Raw genomic sequence first — 23,978 nt, 5'->3', positions numbered from 1 at the left:
TTTCTATCTACCTAATATTTATGTCTTTCTACCTGTTCTTTTTATTTTTGCCTTTATAACTATTATAAATATATGCATAGCTACTATAAATTGTGAGCATCATAGACATAAAATATGCTAAAATTGTATCATTAGAGTGAGATCAAAAACTTGCAATTGGCCAGGCATGGTGGCGCATGCCTTTAATCCCAGCATTTGGGAGGCAGAGGTAGGAGGATTGCCATGAGTTCAAGGCCACTCTGAGACTACAGAGTGAATTTCAGGTCAGCCTGAGCTAGAGTGAGACCCTGCCTTGAAATGCGGGGCTCCTTCCCGCACAGGCAGTGCCGAGGGAAGGACCAGGCCTGCTGGTTCCTCCCTAGGGGTTGAGGGGATGATGAGCGTGGGACGACTCAGAAACCTCTCCTGTCCACCAGAGATAAACCACACTGAGTCGGGAGTCTTTTCCATGCAGGAACAACTGGCTTTATTACTCTGAGCAGTTGCTTATATCATGTTGGGGACGAAGGAGGGGATTTTAGGGTGGGAAAAGAGGTAAGGGCCAATAGTAAACTTTAACTATTGAAATGGTAATTACAATTACCACCAGGAAGTAGCAGGCCAGAAGCCCTTAGGCATCCTGCTGAGTCATAGCTGGCCAGAGACAGGTCGCCAAACTTTAGCTAGGCTCAGGAAGTTCCACTAGGCCTCACGCCTGGGCCTTTCAGGGCCCAACATGAAAAACAAAAACAAAAAGAAAAACAACAACAATAACAACAACAAAAACTTGCGATTGAATTCTACAATGAATAATAGCTAGTTGTTCTAGAAGTATTATTAAAGTTTTGATGACATATTATCTAGAACCCCAAATCTCCTAAAATTATAGTATGTAAACTATATATGTATATATAATATATAAATAAGCTTTATGTGATTGTTCATATATTGGTAAAAACTTCACAAGGAAAATACGATGTATATAGTTACCAATAAGTAAATGCCAAGTATAAAGTTAAGTAACAAATAAATCAAAATATAAAGTAAATATTCTTTCTCTTAATAACAAGCTTGATCAAATAGGGAGTGGCTGATTATCAAAGTATCAAGTGTAGAATAAAATAGAAAAGGTCATGAGTTATTTTAGAGCCAAAATATGTCAGCAGAATGGAAATTCACAATGACTTGCAACTACTGCCAAATGTTTGCCTGACTAATATAGGTTTCATTATTTTCTGCAGTCACAGCAATCATGAGATCAATTAAAATTAAAGAAGATGAAACTAGAAAAAACAGAATGGCTTTATGGTATCATAAAGTTGGAGAGATATTGGGTCACATTTTCCCTATCTTACACATAGAGCCCCTCATTAAATCCATTTCTTGTTTACATTTTTCTTTTGTAAATAGTTAGTTAGAATCTATGTTATTAATAAGTACTCTAAACACCCAACACTCACAAACTATTTTTCAAAATTTTATAATAAAATACACATGATCCTTTCAAAAAATTTGCATTAAAAATGACAAAGTATGCATTAAACTCTAATTATGAATCCCAGGTCAAAATTATATCTGTCACTTAATTCACTGATTAGTTCCTTATTATACCATGATTTTAATTATCACTATATAAAAAAATCTATAAGAATTCAGTAGAGTTAAGGGATAATTATAGTTACCCTATTGTCCCAAACAAAATTCTCCTTCATTTGAAACCACATTTTTTCTAGTGACACAATTTGACCAGTTCAATTTTGTTATTGACTTGAATAAACTTTCATCTGATTTCAATTCACTGAAACACTGTTGTGCTATTTAAAACCTCTGTTATTAGAAGATCCCTTTTCTCCATAAGCAATGTTTAGGAGTCCCTTTCCAGTCTTCTTTGTACATGTCTTCATACTCCAGTGTTTCTGAGGTAAAAGCATATGTTGTTATCTTGAATTGAAAAATATGGTTTTCTTTGAAAGGGACATTAAGACCTACGAGATCTATTCCCAGACTTTCATGACCAATGGAGAATAAAAGTAGGGTGTTGGGCTTTGCATGCAAACATTTAACCATGGAACATTCTCTCCAGCTCCTAACTTTGTTTACTCTAAATTTAATTTTTTACTCTGTCACCAATGACTTCTAATACTCTGCGATCATCTACATAGATTCCCTGAATTCAGTGGAACCTTTCTTTGCTTTTTTTTCTGTAACTTTATAGAGTGCAGGTTTTATAAGTAGGTCTGTGATCTGTTGAACATCTGGTCTTTTCTAGCACAACATAGAGAGAACAATATAATGAATTCAAACAGACTTTTTACTTCAGTGCTTGTAGAAGATAGCATCTCAATGCTGGATGGAAACACCCAACCAACAGCAGTTTATGGAAGGAAGGGTTTATTTTGGCTTATAGTTTCTAGGAGGAGCTTAAACCATAGTGTAAGTGAAAATAGCTAGGGTGCCATATCTTACCATCATACCAGCTGGAAGGAAGTAGCAAGAGTAAACTGATCATCACTGGCAAGAGGGACTGGATTATAAAATCCCCATTATATGTCCCTGATGAAATAGCTCCTTCAGCAAACCTTCATATTACAAAGGCTCCACCAGCTGGGGATCATATATGAGCCTGAGTCACAAACTCATGTGATTATAAGGGACATTTTTCATGATCAAACTACTATAGTGTTAAATTACCTGTAAGTCCTTACTAGGTACTATCTTTAAAATATATACTGACTCTTCATACTCACTAACACTGCTAGTACTATTAATATGTGGAAGAGAAACACAGCTGCACTCTATCTGAATTATTTAACTAGAGACCTAGAAAGTCTGTGGTTCCTCTCTTGTGTTCTAACTTTGTCAGTGCTCAATAAACTGACAGGATTTATTCCTTTAAACCTACACTGGTCTGCAATATTGTTTTATACAAATGTTTCAATAAGTAATTTCACTTATACTATCTCATGGAAACATTTTTCAACTAAATGCCCATGCTACTCTATGCAATCTGTATTCTGGCCCTATTTGCCCTTGCTTCCTAAATTCCCTTCACTGGCTTGTCCTATCTGGTTCAACTGCTGTTTAAACATTCTTTTTTTTTTAAAAAAAAAAAAAAAAAAAAAAAAAAAAAAAAAAAAAAAAAAACAACTTTTATTGATTTATTTGAGAGTGACAGAGAGAAAGAGGCAGATAGAGCGCGCGAGAGTGAATGGGCGCTCCACGGCTTCCAGCCTCTGCAAAGGAACTCCAGACGTGTGCGCCCCCTTGTGCATCTGGCTAACGTGGGTCCTGGGGAATCGAGCCTCGAACCAGGGTTCTTAGGCTTCACAGGCAAGCGCTTAACCACTACGCCATCTCTCCAGCCCCTAAACATTCTTTTCCTATGCACTTTTCCCTCACAAATACCTTGCCTAGGAACTTCTTAGGAATATAACTAATAGCCTAATCTCTTTGAAAGTTTGCAAAAATGTTACCCTTTGTGAGTTGTAATGGATCCCTTCTCTCTTTTACTCTCTGATGTTTACACTACCTTCTATAGCACATTTCAGTGTTTCACATATCTTGCCATTTCCTTTTAATATTTATTTATAGTTTGTTGCCTATCTTCATTTGCTACATTATAAGTCACATGAAAATAGGTTTCTATCTATTTCTGTTTAATGTCAAAGAAATCGAGTAGTGACTTATAAATGGAATAGTTCTGAATAACAGTTTGTTACAAGAATAAATTCTATGACATATTATGCTATCTAGAGTGGTGGAAACAGACAAAATACTTTTACTTACAATTTGAAATTGAGAAATTTCTCTTAATTTTATGATTCTTATATGTGTGTGATTACATATTTGGTGAATTGCATAATGTTTACCCAGCATATTATGTTAAAGTCCTTTAAGCATTGATGCATCACTCCAGCCCTATATTGAAATCCTAACCCCTGGTTTGTCTACTTTGTCTATACACCTAATGCTAAGAACTAGTTGAAAATAATGTGTGTGTGTGTGTGTGTTTGATTGCCTGTTTGTGCATTTTCATATTTTCAACTTTCATGACTTTTTTTCTGAGGTATTATCTTGCTATGCCCTTGAACTGATAATCTTTCTGTCCTGGTCTCTTTAGGGCTGGGATTATAAGCATGTTCCACCACTCTCAGCTTGAACTGATATTAATTGGGTATGACTTCTAGTTCAGTCTTCAGGTTATTCCTAGGGGCATTGGCTAAGAGCATTTATTTAAGATAGTATAGTGTGTCAAATTTAATTGATCATAATATAATATTTTGTGATTATTTTCAAAACTGGAAAATATTTATACTAATGGAAGCTCATATCATGATACAACAAATATATACAAATGGAAAACCTATATGGGAGAATGGAATAGTTGCTTTGTGGAAACTATTTTTAAAATATTGTATATTCATATCATGAAAAATAGGTTTGATTGGGCTGGAGAGATGGCTTAGCGGTTAAGCGCTTGCCTGTGAAGCCTAAGGACCCCGGTTCGAGGCTCGGTTCCCCAGGTCCCACGTTAGCCAGATGCACAAGGTGGCGCACGCGTCTGGAGTTCGTTTGCAGTGGCTGGAGGCCCTGGCGCGCCCATTCTCTCTCTTCTCTCTGTCTGCCTCTTTCTCTCTGTCTGTCACTCTCAAATAAATAAGTAAGAATATTTTAAAAAGTAGGTTTGATTGATGCAGTCCTCATCTGAGTGTGTTAGTCAGCTTTGTACTACTATAATGAAGTACTTGACACAAGGTAATTACAGAAAGATTTATACACACCGCAGTTCCGGGGGTTGAAATTCTTAGTAGAACAATACAGGCCCTGGCAAGAGTCTCATGGTAGGTGATGGAACACATATGAAATGCATTTCAAACAAGAAGCCTAAGACAGCTCAGAGAAGCCCATTTGTTCCTTTTTAAAAAATCATTTTTTATTGAAACTTCATTTACTATTTAGAGGCAATTTTTAAGATTAAGAGAAGGAAAGGATAGAAAGTACAAAGAACTCCTGTCCATGAGAAGGCAGGAGGGGGAAAAGACCCCTGATTTTTTTGTTTATGTATGTACAAATTGTGTTTTGATCATAGTCCCCTGTCTCCTCCTCATAATCTGTCAACTTCACTCTTCCTCCCTCCAAATAGTCTCTCTATACCTTTTCCTTCTTTTTTTTTTTTTATTAAGAATATGGTTTGTATGGACAAACCATGTGTTAGAATTTTGTTATACATTTTATTGTATGAACCTATCAGGTGTTGGTCATAGTCCCATCAAATTATCCTGTTATAACTTCCCTGCCCTGCCCTGAATCCACTGAAGGTGTTCCTCAATGGGGTTATTGGTGTTCCTTGTGGGTTCATGATTGCATCAGTCATTCTGTGTGTGTGTGTGTGGGGGGGGTGCTTCTTTAAAAATAATATCACAATACAGACCAAAGAATGTTAATAAAATTAGCCTAGTCCCCCTCAAAGCATCATCAAGGAGCTCATATTAGACTCCTCTTCAAAGTTCCTCGATTCCATAAGGCAACCATGGGAATAAAGCCCTAATACCAAGCCACCAGGAGACACTCAAACCAAGCCCACACTACATCACCAAGGGTGAAGCAAAGTTGTTACATACTATTTTGTTTTGAATCAAACATACAAGGTTTGAAACATGTACAGAAAATGATGAATTCCTCAGGACCCAGAAAAGCAGTGCTCATGAGCAGTATATAAATATGATATAGTTAATACTTGAATTTTCCCCTTCTGACACCAACAAAATATTGTTCTGTTTCCTCTCACACTAAAATCCATAGTCAAAGGAATATCCCAACATAGCTATCTTTTTTTTTTCTTTTCAGGATATTCCACAAAAGCTTTTATAAATCTTGTAGCTCAATGTTGAACAAAATATGAAAAAGAAAATCATGAATAATAAACCTGACATTATAATTTTAATCAAACAAAATGTATGCCTTCTTCCCCACCCTTTACTACTCCTGAAACCATATTAAATGTTGGAGACATGAACAAAAGTAACAAAAAAAGCATATACTTATTTTTTCGTCTCATTTCTCATTATATAAATTATGTTTTATTCCCCAGTCCTGTATAGACCACCAGATAATTAGCTTTTAGGAAACATAGGAACAATAGTATGTGAAACACTCTACTGCAAAACAGGAATGAAGAACAGGGACATGTGGTTCTGATGATTTCCAGTCCCTGCCTGACAACTGATTAAGATCATATCCTCTCCTTTTCCCACAAGCTTGGGCATCTAAAGTAGGATGGTAATCAATAAGTCAAAGATGTCAGTTATTTAATAATTAATCACAATCCTCAGTACATACCAGATGTTCTTATTTTAATAGACCATAGCTCACCTCAAAGAAGTGATTCAGAAATTGAGGTTCCAACTTGTGACATCATCATCTCTAAAACACGGGCCTCAGTGACTCAAGGTAGCTGAATGAGTGTAAGGAAGGACACTGTGATTCACGTCATATTAACTTTGTATTTGACAATGGGGAGAGGTCACATGGATACAAAGAGGAGTCATCTATGAAGAAATAGCTATTCTCTACAGAAAAATTCCCAGCTTTGTGCTAATCTAGTCATCCTTAGTCACATATCCCATTAGCCATTAAGTTATTTTCACTTCAAATGTACAACTGCTTGTCATGTGTCCAGCCTTCTCATTACTTTAGAATTTATACATGATATTTAATAACAAATGATGTTTTTTCTTTAATCTTTATGTGTGTGTGGGGGGGGTATGTGAATTTATCAGTGTTGGTAGATTATGCCTGAGGAGATTAGAGGACAACTTTTGGGAGCTAGGCCTTTCCTTGCAACTCATTTTCGAAACAGAGTACCTCATTCTTATCGCTCATCGCTATGTTTGCGTCTTGCTAGTCCAGGAGCTTCTGGCTTTGGGAAATTCTGCAGCCTTTGCCTCCCACCTCATCGTTATGCAGAAGTCTGTCAGAGCTTCCTGCTTTTAGGTGGATATTCTGAATTCAAAGTTACCTACTCTGCCTCCAGTGGCAAGTGCTTTATCCACTGGACCATCTACACAGTCCTTTGGTTTTATATTTTTGATAAAAATGTCAGGTAACTTATGACTAAACAGAATTTTGAGGAGAAATAAAAACAAGTCACCTTTTGTTTTAGTTTTTATAGGGAAGTATTTCCAACTTAAATATTATTTGTTGCTAAAAAGGAATATTAATTAGGGATTTTTCATAGCCAAATTTTGCAGTACAATTTAATGGAAACTCTGGAGTGACATAATAACTTTATTAAAAAAGAAAGTAGGGGGGCTGGAGAGATGGCTTAGTGGTTAGGCGCTTGCCTGTGAAGCCTAAGGACCCCGGTTCGAGGCTCGGTTCCCCAGGTCCCACGTTAGCCAGATGCACAAGGGGGCGCACGCATCTGGAGTTCATTTGCAGAGGCTGGAAGCCCTGGCGTGCCCATTCTCTCTCTCTCCCTCTCTCTGTCTTTCTATCTGTGTCTGTCGCTCTCAAAGAAATAATTTTAAAAATAATTAAAAAGAAAAAAGAAAGTAGGGTTCTCGGAACAAATTTACAGCAATACACATATCCTTTCATTCCTAATTAGTAAAAATTAGAGCTGGAGAGGTGGCTTACAGGCTAATGAACTTGTCTGCAAAGCCCAAGGACCCAGGTTCACTTCTCCAGTGCCAGCATAAAGCCAGATGCACAAGGTGGTACATGTGTCTGAAGTTTTGTTTTCAGTGGCTGGAAGCCATTTTATCTCTCTGTCTCCCTCTTCCTCTCTCTTCTGACCTCTCTCTCAAATTAATAAATAAATATAAATTATTTATTCTTTATTTTGCTTGTTCATTAATTTCTGTTTGAAAGAAGAAACCTTTACGGTTTTTCTCTGGTAAATAGAAATTATATATAATTTTATTTTTAATAATGTATTACATTGTATCTTGGGAATTTTTTGAGCTCATATGTTTATAACTTAAATTCCATATTTGTAAGAAAGGTTTTTGTATCTTTCTGCATATGGGCAAATGATAATAGTTACCCTAGAAGGGTAAATTTCAGACATATAAGTGAAATTATTCAGGTCACATGTCTCTGATGAAATGTATAAACCTAGCAAAGCCAAGAAGATAGCTATAGATATGATCTTAACAATAACTGGTAGAAGTTTAAATAATTTTGGTAGCTTATTAAAGGAAAATTCCAAATACAAGATTTTTGTCTGCTGATACATAATATATCTTAGATTCAGATTATAACTGATAAGTTATCAATATGTTTTCTTGACTGTTTTTTTTTTGTTTTAATGTACTATGATTATGATGGTTTTGCTTACACCTTCCATTTTTACGTGATGAATTTGCTGCTCATTATTTTGTTTATTGTTGATGCATACAATGTATTTTATTTCACGATAGTCTGTATTTATTTATTTGTGTGTATTTTGAAGGGTGTGTGTGTTTGTGTGGGTGTGTTATCTCTCTGGACAAACATGCATGTTTGAGGATGTAGAGACCAAAAGTGGGCATTAGGTGCATTCCTCAGTACATCACCATTTTATATATTTGTTTTACTATTTAAGCAATGTCACATGTTTTTATCATATAGACTTCAAATACCTTTTGGTTACATTATATAAACACTTTAAGGGTCCCTGTGAGGCGGGGGAGAACAAGGAAGAGGCTAATAATGGCACCAACATGGTTGTATGCACACTGTGTACATAGCTAATAAAAAAAGATTACCTAAATGTGAAAATGGCTTTCTACATCAAGAATTTTCTAATAAAATTTTGAATTTTCTTAGTAAAAACAAAAGGAGAGCTACATCAACTAAAGGATAACCTGTTAGTATAATGAGTTCTACATTGACACAGTAAGGTCAACAATGATTAAAATACATTCTCTGATCTAGTTAAATTCTAAAATTCATTTACAAATCTGTATGAAAATGTGTACTTAGTGATGAGGCATAGAACAACAAGAAAATGGGCTTTTAGTCTAGTTATTATGAATTTTTTTCTAATATACATAATTACCAAGAGTTATTATAAAACATATATATATATGTATATATATGTGTGTGTGTGTGTGTGTGTGTGTGTATGTATATATATATGCAAACTTTTACGTTTGCAGAATCAGCACACTCTTGCTTTTCACATGCTAAGAGCATTACTTCAGCTTGATGAGCTTCCACAATTGCACTGACTTGTTTTTTAAAGGCATCATCCAGGCTGTTAAGTTTTTCTATTGCGTCCTTTTGTAGCTCGATACTTTTGTCTCTTTCTGTTTTAAGATTTCTTTCCTTGCTTTCAAATTTTATTTTCACTTTTCTTTCACTTGTGTTACAAGAAGTTCTCCTTTATCATGCCATTTCTGATTATGTGTATGGCATGCTTTTCTAGTTTCTTCAATTTCTAATTCCTTTGTTTTCAACTATTGCTTTAGTTTTGTCTTTCCAGTATTTTTTTTTTTTTTTCTTTTGCTGTTGTTTTGCTTTGTTTTTCTAGGTAGGGTCCCACTCCAGCCCAGGCTGACCTGGAATTCACTATGTCATCTCAGGGTGGCCTTGAATTTAAAGTGATCCTCTTACCTCTTCCTCCCAAGCGCTAGAATTAAAGGCATGCACCACCAAACCCGGCTTGTATTTCCAGTTTTTTTTTTTTTTTTGGATATATTTCCAATTTTTGAATTACATTATCCAATTGTGAAGATTTTTCTTCAATTGTTCCTGACTGTATTTTTCTATGTCAGCAATCTTTTCTTGTAATAATTTTATTTGTTCATCTTTTATTTGTAAACATTTTTTAAAATTATTTTCTAGTGGCTTCAGTTTTGCCTTCAAGAATTTTGCTCTTCATTCTTTTTTGCTGATTTGTTTGTTTGTTTGTTTGTTTTTTGTGGAGGTAGGATCTCACTCTGGTTCAGGCTGACCTGGAATTCACTATGTAGTCTCAAAGTGGCTTCAAACTCAGGGCGACCCACCTACCTCTGTTTCCCAAGGGCTGGGATTAAGGGCGTGTGCCACCACACCCAGCTTGCTCTTTACTCTTAATGTATCCTATTACTTTCATTAGTTTCTCCAAGATATTCATTCTATCTGCATAAACTTTTGATTTTGGCCTCTATTTTACAATGATTTGGGGCTAGAGATGACCCCTGTTGTGCCAACCCATTTCCCCAATTTTATTTTCTGTCTATAAGCCATTAGTCAGTGAGTCCTTGGCCACTAAACCAAAAATAAGCTGTTTTTTGTTGTTGTTGTTGTTGTTGTTGTTGTTGTTGTTGTTTTGTTTTGTTTTTCATGCTTGAGGAGTTCTAATTGAACACTCTTCTGCTTGTCAACTTCAGTCAAATTTTCAAGAGTGTTGATTTGATTTTGTAAATTTGCTACTGCTTCCTGCTTTAATTTTGAAACTTCTATGAGTTTGTTCTTTTTTTTTTTGTTTTGTTTTGTTTTGTTTCTTTACCATACAGGTAAGATCCTTAGTTAAAGAGGAAGATTCATTTTCTTCTCATTGAGCATTGATTAGAATGAATTTGCTCTTGGCTAACTAAGGTGCAACATTTTCAAAACCATCTTGAGCCTCTTTAAATATTCTGGCTTCAACAGTCAAAGTGATGTGAAACTCATTTTCTAAATTCAAATACTGCTGGTTTAGGACATCAATCTTTTCTTGGTATTTTTTGATTTCTTGCTTATCCTCTCTTTCTTCTTTGGCTGTAGCCTTGGCTAATGCTTCCTGGAGCTCAGTATCACTAAAAACTCCCTAGTTTCCATTTTATTCCTGTGTTCCATCGCCTTCAGTGGCAGATGTTCATCCAGCTCTAGTCCGCTCTTGGAAATCTGTTCATCATTACATTATTTCCAAAATAGTATTAATATTCAGAGCTTATTTTCAGCAAATTATTGGATACAAAAAGGAAAATATATAGGAATTCTGGGAGGAAGGATATGTATAAAAACAATATGATAAGAACATGCATAAATGCATACACACACACAGTTCAAGAACATAAGGACATTTTAAAAACAGGAAAGAAATAAAGCAGATTTGAAAGAAAGTAAGATATGTCAAAACTTTAAAAACAAGTTTAAATAGTAGTTTTTATTTTTTTATTATTGGTTCCTTGTTTAGATCTCTTCCTTAGCCAGCTGAGCTATTTGGGGGACCAATAATGTGTCTAAATCATTAACAAAATACCAATGCTTCAGAATATCTGATTCAGACTCATGGCTATTGCTTGGTAAAGAAAACCAAACACTTCAGATACTATAGCACTAGATACTGTTCAGATTTGACAACATTCCTGAATGATAAGAGGGTCAGTTTTAGAAATACTAATGAAATTTCAGTCACATACAGTGATATTGGTACCAACTTCTTTTCAAGGTTGTTTGGTTATTAAATCAGGATAATTTATCACAGGTTATATGCTAATTCTTCTCAACCTCTATTTTCAGAAAGGCAGTGAATTATCTTCATTATTGAAGCTTCAAACCGACACAGTGAACAAGTCAACAATCTAGTTTTGAAAAATAGATTGTCCAAAATTTCTCCAATCCACTCAAAATGCCAGTACTTTTTCCATCACATCTGTATAGTATTTGGTTGTACAAGTGAAAGATGGAACTCTGAAATTCATAGTGAAGCATCTGTAAGAAGACTTGTGTTCCATATTTGATGTTACATTTTCCCCTGTTTCTTATAACAAGAAATATATCTGTGATAATATTGATAACTATGAAATGTTACTGATGTTCACGAGTATACTTTTAATAAACACTGTAGAAACAAGGGATAAGGAAAGAAACAAAAGTTATAATGGTATGGACAATAAGACTGAATCAGAAAGAAATTATGGGTTCTTGGGGCCCACATAGAAGAAAAGAGTTATAGAAGATCCAGAAAATCAAAATCACTATAATGTATTCTGAATGCTTAAAAGTTTTAAAATTCACTTAATATCAAAAGAAGTTTCATCTCTTGTGCCTCCTTATCTCTCATGTCTACTTCTATATTTTTAACTTGTCAAATAGAGGTACTTCTGATTATTGATAATAAAGAGTATTAAAGTACCTGAAACCAAAGTATTCATTGTAGAAAGCTTTCTGTTTGACACTTATATTTTAGCCAATAAAAGAACAATAAAATCAGGATCTCATTCCTTTTTTCTTTGTTTGAAGGCAGTGAGCATCACAGACAGGCCATAATTCCCACCAGTGTATGCATTTATTTTGTAAAAGATTTCACTATTATTTATTCAGAATTTAAATTACATTTCAAAAATATAATGCTAGTTATATGTTATCACCTATTGAATAAATTACAGATCAACAGTGTGATGTAATTGTATGAGACAAGAAACAACAATGAGAAAGTTAAATAGAAATTGATTATAAAAAAAAGGTACAATTTTTTTTTTCTTTATGTCGGCAGCATATGGTGTCTTCAGTGTAAGGGTCTTACCTACTGCCTCAGATGGGTAATCAAGTACTTTGACAGAAACCTTTCTTGTTTTGGGGACTTCATAAGTCTCTCTGATCAACAGCACATTGTGGGAAGCTACTGATTTCTGGTACTAGGAGTTACAGGTCAAAGTAAAATAAATAAATAAATATAAGGTTAGACTTCATCTCACCCTTTCCAGGGCACTTCTTTTCAGGTCCTCCCACCTTACTCTTGTTGAAGGTCATATCTTTTTGTCTATCTCCAAGGATAAAAGTTTCAATGGTACTGAATCATTTTGTATTTAGTTTGATGTTTGTTTTTCCCTACCTTCCCCTCCCACCAAACCTTTCCATTCCTATGGCCTGGTCCTTGAATTGCCTATCAATTATGTCAGCAACTTGAGTTGGTCAAGGTTAGGAACCACAGATAAGTGAGACCATGTGACTTGTCTTTCTGTGATTGTGTGAGTTCACTGAGCATGATCAGTTCCAAGTATGTTAATTTTTCTACAAAAATTCACTTTATCACTTTTCTTACTGCTGAGTAGAATTCCATCACATTAATGTATGACAACTTTCTTATCCATTCATCCATGGTGGGCAACTGGGTTGAGTCCAGTTCTTAGCTATAATGAACTGAGCAGCTAGACTCATGGTTGAGCTAATATATCTCTAGTGAATCATGGAGCATTTAGGATAAATGCCCAGTAAGTGAATAACTGGGTCTGTTGGTAGCTCTATGTTCATTCTTTTCAGGAATCTCCATATTGATTACCACAGGGTTTTAAAAGATTACATTCTCACCAAGAGTGGATGAGGGTTCTTTTCCCACATCCTCACCAACATTTCTTGTTTGAGTTTTTTCTGCTTTACATCCTTACTGAAGTACAGTGGGATCTCAGAGTTGTTTTAAATTATATTTCCATAATGGTTAGTGATGTTGAACATTTTCTTAAGTGGGTGTTTGACATTTGTCTTCCTTCCTCTGAGAAATCCCTATTCAGTTATCAGCCCCATTTTTGGAGTGGGCTGTTTTTTTTTTTTTAATTGTGTTTTTTAAATATCTACATATACTCTAGACATTAGGCTTCTGTCAGTAGTACAGCTGGTGAAAATGTTCTCCCGTTCAGTGGGTAATATACTGGCTGCGCTTATCATATGCTTGTCAGTGTAAAAACTTTTTAGTTTTATGAGATCCCATGGGTTGAGTGATTGTTTCTTTACATTGTGTTTATCTCTTTTTTGAGGTGCAATTTCAATTTGAAATCCATTTTTCTTGATGAATTTGATAAAGTTTTCACTAAACTTAATCATCTGGTTACTGAGATCTTCTATTTGTTGACTTACTTTCAATTCATTTATATCTCTTTTGTGGCCTCTAAGGTTTTCTTCAATTAAGTTTAATCTAGTATCAAGAGCTTTAGTGCTTCTAAAAGAGACTATTCTGCTCAATTTCATTTATGTGATTGATTTTTTTTTTTTTTATTTTGATGGCTTCATTCTTGTTCAGCAATTTTTGGCCCAGGGTCACATTGGTTATGCTATTTTCATTTTTGCACTCAGTTTATGTTCAGTTCTCTAGGATTTCATTGGAGGCTTCCATTGTGGGATTACGCATCTTTGGTGGAGATCTCTCAGTTTTCTCACTTTCATTGTGTGTGTGTGTGTGTGTGTGTGTGTGTGTGTGTGTGTGTGGTGCTCTACCCATCATGGGTAAACATTTTGTTCTTTTGAGGGGGAAGCAATCTTTGTCCTTGTAGAACTTTTATGTGGTATTTTGTTTTAAATGTGAACGAGATTAGTGTATGATGGGGTTATAACCTCAGATGTGATATTGTGGGGATTGCAAGTGCATTGAAGGTGGAACAAGGGTCCTGCTTTTGCAGCAAGCTTGTAGGGTCCAGCTGAATAAAAGATTTTCAATTCTCAGTATGTTTTTTTTAAAATTCAACTGATTGTAGATTTTAAAAGGCCTTTGAAATTTTATTCAAGTTTGTCTATGTATACATATGTATATAATATTATACACATACAATATGTGAATACACAAATATTGCTATATGTGAGAAATTAAAGGACGTGAATAAATAGAAATGATTATTTATTGATCCAAAATTTTTATTGTGTTTTACCATAGAGTAACAGATAGCATAGTTTCAAGTAACTTCTTAAAATTATTATTATTTAATAAATTCAAGATTGCATGCTAAATTTAAAAAATGTTTCAAAAATACTACTACAAAACAAGATTTTAAAGGTAAGAAATAATCACAATAGTATAATTTATATGAATAATAATCTGTTAATTTTGTGATTCATTCTTTTATAAAGGTAAATGTTTTAAGAAGTTATTGTTGCAGTAATTTTTCCTAGTAAAAATTTTAGAATTTCATGTATATCATGAAACTGGGACATAGACTGTCACTTGGTTTAGCACTGATGATATATCTACTCTGGCATTCTCAGTTCTAAAAATATATTTTGAATACCAATCTTTCCCCTGTGCTTATGGAGTCAACATGGCTTAGAATTTATAAAAATTGGGCACAAATTTGTCATAAGAATGATTATGTCAATAGCTTGTGACATATATCCTCTGAAGCCACATAGTGGTGGGATAGATTCTAGGCCTATATGTTTTCCTTTATACATTATTCAAAGACTAATTGAATGGATTGAAAGGATAAACAAGGGCAATAAGAACAAAAATTATCATATATATATGTGTGTGTGTGTGTGTGTGTATAATATATATATATATAAATGTTAAATGTAGGAAAAATACAAATTTTGAAAGGAAGGAAATGATTATTTAAAAAATAATATGTATTTTAAAATATTCCTTACAGCTTCTTCTATAACATAAAAAAGTGAGAAAAACAGTGATATGCTAATGAGAAATAATCATGTAAGATATTCAAGAAGTACATATTTCTGTACATACCAGGCAGATACCAATAATATTATCTAATATCCGCTAAATAGTGTATTTTCTCAAGGGTTTTTATGACAATTTCTATGCCTTAGTGTGGGAAATGAACAGCTATAAGGTAAAAACAAAAATAGTAAGTGTTGTCATTCCAAAGCTATCGAGCTCTGCATATTTTAGGAATACTTTCTGTCTTCTTTATACTTTAGTTTTTGAGGTATAGCACAACAAACATATTTCTTTGAAAACCAACTAATTGGACATTTGAACTCTAAAACTAACAGCAAACATCAGTCATTTCATCATGTTTAATGAAATTGTGAAGTGACTGTCAGTATTCCTAGGATATTAACTTTGGCCAGTGGTTTCAATTTTTTTTCATAGTTTCAACTCTCAGAAGTAGCAAATATGCACCTGACACAAGAACTTATTTCATTCTGTAGTTTAGAAGATTATTGTAGTACTATTCAGCATTAGTTCTGCTTGTCAGCTCTTCACCTTTCTAAATATCTTTTGAAAAGTAATAACCTGTAACATCTGAATGTTTTGAAATGCTATATCAATTATGTTACATTACTTCTTATGTTAATACTGAGAACTGAGGTACATGGATAATATTAAGCAGATGACATCCTAAAACATGAATTTGGCTGAAACTACATTAGAGCCATTTTATGAGAAAGTTGGCTTTACATTTTTCCTGGAGGTCACACAGCAAAGTACAAAGTCATGCTTGAAATCATAACCTAGAGCCTTACTTCCACTAGCTATATTGTTTAGTGTTCCAGTGAGGAAAGACTATGTCCATTAAAAAAAACAAAAAAACAAAAAAAAAAAAAAAAACCTAGTTTTCAGAGCTCAACATCAATACCAGTAATGTACTTGTAGCCTTTTATTTTATTTTATATTTTTAATTTAATTTATTAGTTTTCTTTTCAGTAAATACAGGCAGTTTGGTACCATTATTTAGGCTCATCTGTGATCTACCCCCTCCCATTAGACCCTCCTTGTTAATGAAAATGGGTCATGCATTGTGGAGTTAGCCCCCAGTTATTGGTATGATAAATGTCTCTGCAAATCATGACCCAACATGTGACTATGACATTCTTTCCGCCCCCTCTTCCGCAAAATTTCCCTGAGCCATGTTGGGTTCATTTTTGGTCTGCTTCAGTGCTGAGGTGTTGGGGGCCTCTGAGGCTCTGGCTCTCTGATTTGGTAGGAGTTGATTTTTCTCTGTGTTGATCTCCTTCCCCTTTGTGCTGGTATCTGGTTCACAGGAAAACATCACCCTTGCTTATTTCGCCAGTTGTCCTTAGTTTCAGTTGGGCCCCTTTTGAGGTATGTTGGGGCAGCTCTCTTCTTAGGATCTGCATCTATCTGGAAAAGAGAAACAGATTTTCCAACGGAGAGTATGTTAGCACGAAGAAAAATGAGATAACACTTACTTTTTTGATAGAGTTTGATAGGTGTAGGCCCTCTTTTACCCCATGATTGATGGTAGCTTGATATTGTAGAGTGGGCTTGTGTTTGGGTATGGTTCTGACTTGTTTCCCAGCTCCAGCTATGGGTCTAGTACCACTGAGTGGATCAGTTAGCCAAATCAAGAGCAATTGATTCCTCACCATGGCTGTGTACCACTATTGCACTTGTGTGGGCATCACATCCGGTTTTTTGTTGCTAATTAGGTTAAACAATGTGTTGCTTGGACAGATCTTGGTCATTTCCCCCAGTCGCCTATGTAGCGCCTTCTGGCACTAGACACACTGACTGTCTGGGGACTGACTCTCTCCTGGCTTCCAGCCATGTCATTCCATTTTACGTGTCAGCTGCATATGGAGTCTTCAGCAATAGGGTCTTACCACTGGCCTTTGGTGGGTCATCAAGTACTCTGACAGAAGTCTGTCATTGTTTTGGAAAACCTTGTAGGTTTCTCTGATCAAAAGCTCATTGTGGATGGTAGGCCCAAGCTGGAAGTGAGGGTTACAGGTCAGTGTCCTCTAAGAAATTGAGGAAAAACATAACTAATATACAAGAGTTAGAGAGGAGAGAGATAGAGGAGAGAGGGAGAAAGGGAGGGAGGGAAGATGTGGAAGATTTAGGTCAGTCTTGATCCTACCCTCTCCAGTGTCTTGTGGTTCAGGTGTTTCCTGTAAGGGTCTAGTGCATGTTCAGCCATTTGGTCTGTCTTTTAGGAAATAGAATTTTATGGTACCATTGCCGTTTGTGTCCGGATTACTGTTTTCCACCCTTTGATTCCCTCCCCGCCCTCCCATCCATCTTATTGTCTAGTCCATGAGGTGCTTGCTGGGTATGTAAGGCATCTTGGGCAGATTCAGGTTAGGTGTTGCAGATGAGTGAGACTATGTGCCGATTTTTTTTCTGTGATTGGGTAAGTTCGCTGAGAATGATCTGTTCCAGGTGGAGGAGATGGATAAATTCCTAGATGCATATCATCTACCAAAGCTAAACTCAGAGCAGATCAACCACCTCAATGAACCCATCACACTCATGGAGATTGAAAAAGTAATAAAAAACATCCCAAAAAAGAAGAGTCCAGGACCAGATGGATTCCCAGCCAAATTTTATCAAACCTTCATGCAAGAACTCAAACCAATCTTCCCAGAACTGTGCCACACAATTGAAGAACAAGGAAAGCTACCCAACTCCTTCTATGAATCTAGTATCACCCTAATCCCAAAACCAGGCAGAGATGCCAGAAGAAAAGAAAACTATCGGCCTATTTCCCTAATGAACATAAATGCAAAGATCCTCAACAAAATACTCGCAAACCGAATCCAACAACACATCAAAGCGTTACCCTACTTGTGGCCTTTTAGAGTAGCAGACAGCAGGTGAGACCTAAATAACTTTTTGAAATCCAGAGAAAATAATTTGTTGTAAAGATATCAAGTTCTGAAAATGTTAACTTATGACAGTGAATTTATTTTCATGTCTGTAATGAGAGAACCACTTCTAGGTAATAACTTCAATTCGAGAAAAATAGAAACACATATTTAAGAAAGAGAAATGAGAGATGCACGGAGTAAAACAAAATCTAATCCTTTGCACAGGGAAAGGTTCTCACACAAATTCAAGATTCTTCTACTTATGCTATCTGCATATCAGAAGCTCAGCATGTTGGGTTGCAAAGCTGGAAAAGGCCTTATTTCCTCTGGAAATAGGTCTTATATTCCTTTATTATGAGAAGGATCACTTAATTCTAATTCATCATAAGTGGAAATAGCTATCTCAAATATGGTATTTTTTAAAATTTTATTAAAATATGTTTTAAAAAGTTATGGAAAGCCTAAATAGCCTGGTGTGGCACATGCCTTTAATCCCAGCATTTGGGAGGCCTAGATAGGATGATCACCATGAGTTGGAAGCTACCCTGAGACAACAGAGTGAATTCCATCTCAGCTAGAGTGAGACTTTACCTTGAGGAAAAAAAAAAAAAAAATTCTAAATATTCCTCTCCCATCACCTTCTTTTGTTCCCTTCCCCATTGAAACCCTTCTTAATTCCTACTATCGTGTCTCGTATTTTAATGAAGTTCCCTCCCTTTAGTTATCCATAAAAACCTGTTGATGGGCCAAATAGTACACATATCTGGTCTAGGTAATAAGAGATGTTGTGAGGAGATGGATTCAATGATCTCTTTGTGTCTGGGACACATTGTTCCAAAGCACTCCTTCCCATCCTTTTGCTTTTCATTCCTTTTGCCACCTCCTCCATTGTACTTTCTGAGGCACTGGAGGGTGAGAGAGAGGTCTCATTCAATGCTGTCACTACTTTCTTCAGTATTTTTTTTTTTTTCTCTTTTCTCTTTTCACACAACACAGAAAACAAAACTACAAGTTATGTATTCCTGTTTCTGGCTAAACACAAAGTGCATCTCCAGCAAGTTTAGGAGCTCATCTTACCAAATGTTTTGCCTCCCATTGCAGACCCATCTCTCTCAATTATGTCAAAACCTACTCCAATTTACAGTGCATATTCATTTATCTATACACAAGTTATAACACCAACAAATGCTGATTAATTTAAATGGAGGACCCTGAAAAAATTTGGGACATTAGAGGAATATATTTCTATTTTGTTTTCCGTGTTTTGAGAGAACATTTTTAAAATCTAAAAAATTGGCATTACTTTTCATCCTTTCTGAATTGAAACTTTTACCAGAAGATATTGGTTTAAAATATCTGGTCTTCTTAGTTAGTCATAATGTAGGCTTACTAAGGATTTAATGGAAACAAATTCATATTAGTGTAAAATATATATTTTTCTTTTTTACTTGGATAATCAATTATAGATTGAAAATATTTTTTTTTTCTTTATGAAATACTTTTATTTATTTATGGGAGAGAGAGTGAGAGAAAGAAAGGAAGAGTATGGTTACACCAGGACTTTAAGTCACTACAAGTGAACTCCAGATGTGTGAACCACTTCATGTGTCTAACATTACCTGGGTACTGGTGAACTGAACACAGGCCATCAGGCTTTGCACACCAGCCCCTTTAACCACTAATTAATCTAAATTTGCTTGAAAATGAATTTTCTTTCAATAGAATTTTATTGAATTCCTCTGGCATCAATCACGGTTGTCATGAAAGTGATATTCCCTTTCAGGTATTCTAATTTTCTCATTGTTTGTATGAACATATGACCCTTAGATTTTCAACAGATTCAAAAGAGATATCTAGAAGTTTACTTCTTTCCAATAACCATGAGTCATCATAGTTTCCAAATATAAATTTAGCTCTGTTCAGCATCTGAGGAAAATTCATATATCTCAAATTCCTGTCTCAAAAATTCTTTTTGTGCTAAAATGCTTTTTAATCATATGTTGAAATCTATTATTTTCCTCACCATTCCTTTGGTCCTTCTCATATTTATCATATGTTTATTTGTAGTGTCCTATTTTCTAATTAATAGTCTCTAGGAATATCTACGCCATCTCTCCCAGAACTTATTTTTAAAATATTCAGCTTTGACAAACTAGGCAGCAAGAACTAGAGTTCTGTCTCCTACTGCTTCCCACGACTGGGGTTATAGGTGTGACCTACTATACCTGACATTTTATCTGGGGTTTGGGATCCAAACTCAGGTTGTCATAGAATGCATTTAAAAACTTTTTATTTATTTACTTATTTGCAAGCACAAAAAGTGAAAAGAGAAAGTGGGCACAGCAGGGACTCCAGTTGCTGCAAAAGAATTCCATATGGGTAGTCCACACTGTGCATCTGGCTTTACACGGTTACTGGGGGGAATTGAACCCAAGTCATTAGGCATTGCAGGCAAGTGCTTTAACTTGTAAGCCATCTTTCTGCCCCTGGTTTAAAATATTTTAATGTTCACTTATTGAGTTACTTTTTTTTTCATCCTTAAACATAAATTTACTAATTTTTTAAATAATATTTGGCAAGTTTTTTGTTTGGTATTTCAAGGTGGGGTCTTGCTCTAGCCCAGGATGACCTGGAATTCACGATGTAGTCTCAAGGTGGCCTCAAACTCATGGCAATCCTCCTACCTCTGCTTCCCAAGTGCTGGGATTAAAGGTGTGCACCACCATGCCCTGCTAATATTTGGCAAATTTTGACACTTCTCTGACAAGACTGGTCAGCATTATACAAAAATATCTTCATTGCATATTTTCCAGGAAAAATTTAGATTTCCTCAGAAACTGATACAAGTAGGTAAAAAACAATGAGACTCTTTTATATAAATCTGTAGTTTTTATTTTTGTTGTTTTAGGATATTGTATTCCTTACTAAGAATACAGGCTTAATGGAGGTTTATACTTTAGGTCATCAAGAAGTTATGCTTTAATTTCTTTTGCACAGGAATAAGTTACTGAGTGGTAGACAGTCTCCACCAGAAAACAAATGCTTTTTAATTCTTATAAGTAAAATAACTTCCCTCAGAATGTCTCTTCTCATCTCTATTCTTTACTTCTGGAAACCTCAACACTGTGATGTGAATTCTGCACCAGTTCTGTAATTTTCTTATTCACTCCCTATACTTCCAATTAATGTCTTTGCAGTCTATTTTCTAACTGCATATATTCTCAAATTCCTGTTCCAGTAGTCATGCTGAACTTTTTCCTTATAAATATAATATATGCTATTTTTAAAGATGACCACGTTTTCTGAAGACTTTTCTCTGTACTGTCTTGAGAATTTCTCCCTCTGTGAGAATAATAAGGGTGCTTCAATCACTTGTTTCCTTGACGTCCTTCAGTGTATTGAGTGGTTCTGATCTTAGAGGCATGCAATTGTCTCATCACCACTCATTTTTGTTCTCAGTTGAAAGTGAAGAACTCTAAAATTACTCAAAAGCTATGTAGGTGGATATTTGGTGGAAAATATTTGTAGATTGATCTATTTAGGCATATGACTCAATGTATCTATGATTCATTTTCTTTGGTTAATTTCCTGGAAAGAATTCAGCCATTACCTTTTGGAGTAAGGATAGAAGTGCTTAATATTTATAGGAGAATTGAGGACATACATTCACAATACATATCTTGCCATTGTGGATTGAGTGGATGTGGCACCATAGTCTCAGGTGTTTTAATTAAGATTGTGCTTGCTATTTGTGTCTCCAGTAGGCAGATGTCGGGAGCCATACAGCAAAAGCATCTCCATTTTGCCTGGGCCTGCTCATAAGCTGACTCATTACTCAGAAATCTGATCCATCCTACTTTCTGTTAGGTACTTCTGGAACGTCAGTCAGCAGACTGCTTACAGAATCTTATCTTTTGCCAAAGGCCAGTTTATGGTGATGTGAAGCCTGGTGCAGTCAGGATGTTAAGCCATTGAGGCAAGATTAGATGAACACCTAATTATATCCCTTCTAGGTTTCCTGACAATTCCAAAGCCCTAAATCACATAAGCCAGCTTATTCCCCTCCTTTTTCTTCTCCTATATAACCAATGTGTAAAAAATAAAGACTCTGAGTCCTTGACAAACATCTACAATGGTCTCCTTCTTGTATCTGTTTGCCTTTTATCATTCAGGTTAACTTCACCTTGGGTCCTTGTTCAACTCCCCGCCGGCCGGGACAGGCAGAGGCCTTGTGCAGAAGACATATGTCATTGAGGGTGGATTTTGAAGTCCAGCCCTAAGGTAAATTGAGAGCAGTCTGAGCTCTGGTTCTTCCTGTTGGCTAATGATTGGTGCTTGCTGCTTTCTGAACTTTGTTCTTTCAGGTACAGATGGGTGGACATAAGCCATCATTTTTTCTGCCTGGATGGAACTTGACCTGGTTTATGTAAGCCTAAAATAAGCCCTTTCCTCCCATAAGCTGCTCTGGTCGGGTGTTTGTCTAACAGTGTGATGGTAACTGCCACACCCACTATTTCTCCATTTATTCAGGGTCAAGTTCTTCCATTAGCCGTATTTGTTCTTCCAAATCAATGCCTGGACATACTTTCCAGAAACTTAAACTTGTAATCTAAATCCATATCAGGTAAATTTTGGTTCTATATACATGTTTATACTTTCTATATTGCATGGAATACTCCAGGTAGACAGATGCATTTATTGGTAGAACTTTTTTGACAATTTAAATCTCCTATCTCATATATGAGATACAATTTGTATACTTATCACCAACTTCTAGTGTTTTGTTTCTGTTGATTTCTTTTTTTTTTTTTTTTTCGAGGTAGGGTTTCACTGTAGCCCAGGCTGACCTGGAATTCACTATGGAGTCTCAGCATGGACTCAAACTCTTGCCAATCCTCCTACCTCTGCCTCCAATACAGTGCCTGTATTAAAGACGCATGCCACCACACCCAGTTCTGGAGCTTTCTTTTAATTCTCTTTAAGCTTTAGATTTTTTTGTTTGTTTGTTTGTTTTTAGAGGTAGAGTTTCACTGTAGTCCAGGCTAACCTGGAATTCACTATGTAGTCTCAGGGTGACCACAAACTCATGGCGATCCTCCTACCTCTGCCTCCAGAGTGCTGGGATTAAGGACCTGTGCCATTACACCTGGCTAAGCCATAGAACTTTTGACCCTTTCTCCTCTTGCAAATTCATTATTATCACTGGTATTTCTGGAGGGATAAGATTAAAAACAATAGGGAAATAGGCCTGTAGTTTTCTTCTGGTATCTGTGCCTGGTTTTGGAAATAGGATGATACTAACTTCATAGAAGGAGTTAGGGAGCTTTTCCTGTTCTCCAATTGTGTGGCAGTTTGAGAAATCTTGGTTTGAATTCTTCCATGAAGGTTTGATAGAATTCAGCAGAGAAGCCATCTGGTCTGAGACTCTTTTTTGGGGGGAGATTTTTTGTTGCCTTTTCAATCTCAATGCGTGTGATAGGTTTGTTTAGGAAATTAACCTGCTCTGAGTTTATCTTTGGTAGATAGTATGTGTCCAGGCATTTATCCACTTCCTTCATATTATCCAGTTTTGTGGAGTAGAGATTTTGAAATAAGTCCTGATGATTCTCCCAATTTCACTTATGTCTGTTGTGATCTTGACTTTCTTCATCTCTAATTTTGTTAATTTGAAGTGTCTCTCTCTCTCTCTCTCTTTTTCTTTTTTCTTTTTTTTTTTTTTTGCTTGATCAAATTGGCCAGGGGTTTATCAATCTTGTTTATTTTTA

The 23,978-nt window shown here is 35.6% G+C and overlaps 1 pseudogene; it reads right to left on the bottom strand.

Moving 5' to 3' along the window:
• LOC101594801 overlaps positions 1-23,978 on the bottom strand; it is a 110,997-nt pseudogene that overhangs the window by 12,269 nt on the left and 74,750 nt on the right.

Source organism: Jaculus jaculus, chromosome 3 (genome assembly GCF_020740685.1).
Source record: "Jaculus jaculus isolate mJacJac1 chromosome 3, mJacJac1.mat.Y.cur, whole genome shotgun sequence".
NCBI classification, from domain to species: Eukaryota; Metazoa; Chordata; class Mammalia; order Rodentia; family Dipodidae; genus Jaculus; species Jaculus jaculus.
Note: the sequence above shows the minus strand (reverse complement) of the source record. Positions and strands in the feature narration are given on the sequence as shown.